This window comes from Colobus angolensis, unplaced genomic scaffold, assembly GCF_000951035.1.
Source record: "Colobus angolensis palliatus isolate OR3802 unplaced genomic scaffold, Cang.pa_1.0 Scaffold13, whole genome shotgun sequence".
NCBI lineage: Eukaryota > Metazoa > Chordata > Mammalia > Primates > Cercopithecidae > Colobus > Colobus angolensis.
The window spans coordinates 24,243,970-24,244,958 of NW_012114252.1; positions in this window are offsets into that span (position 1 = coordinate 24,243,970).

The following is a 989-nucleotide window of genomic DNA, read 5'->3' on the forward strand; positions in this document are numbered from 1 at the left end:
CCCAAATGCCAGACTCTGTTCCGTGGCTGTCCACGGGCCAAAGCAGTGCCCTGAACACCAAAAGACAGGAGGAAGTGCCTGGCCCAAGAGTAACTGAGAACCCACCGCTTCATTCCGTTCTCAAATGCCGAGCGCAAACTCCCTCAGGACAGAAATGTTCAGATTAGAAAGAGGCTGCTTCAGGAAGAGTCACGCCGCATCGGGGGGTTGTGGTCCCTAGCAGCAGGTTGCGGCCCCCGTGTGCTCTCCTGGTCCTGGCAGCAGGCTGTGCGGCCCCCATGTGCTCTCCCGGGTCCCGGCAGCAGGCTGTGCGGCCCCCGTGTGCTCTCCCGGGTCCTGGCAGCAGGCTGTGCGGCCCCCGTGTGCTCTCCCGGGCCCTGGCTGGGTCCAGGGGCACCTGGCTAGGCACCATCAGGTCCTGAGGCTGCTCCTGTTCCTGCAGCGTGAATCCCTCCCGACTGGCTGACTTGTGCGCTTCCGTCTTCTGCTGATTTGGGAGTGGGAACAAACAAAATCCACCCCTGGAAGGCCCTTTCTCTGGCCAGAAAAGTTGCTGAGTAAATCTGCAGGTGCCAGCGCAGGCTGGAGAATCCCAGAATGTTTAGAGGTTAAACGACACAGTTCTAAATAACATACACATTGGAGAACACAAGACACATTTTTAAATGTTCTGGAATAAACAGAAATGAAAGTGTTACTCATCAAAATCAGTGGGACGCAGTGGGAGCCGTGCTCAGGGTTTGACGGAATCTGGAGTACCGGCCGCACAGATGGAGCAGAAGGCAGATCCGAACCCTGACCTGAGCTTAGGGCTGGGAGACTGAGGAAAATGAGCAAACTAAACCCAGAGCCCAAGCACAGAAACCAGAAGTCAGATCAGAAACCAACAGAGAGGTATCAAAGCCAAAGGCGAATTCCTTGAGAGATCAATAAAATTAACAGACCCCTAACCAGGCTACCAAGAGCAAAGGGAAAAGGCACCAATTCCC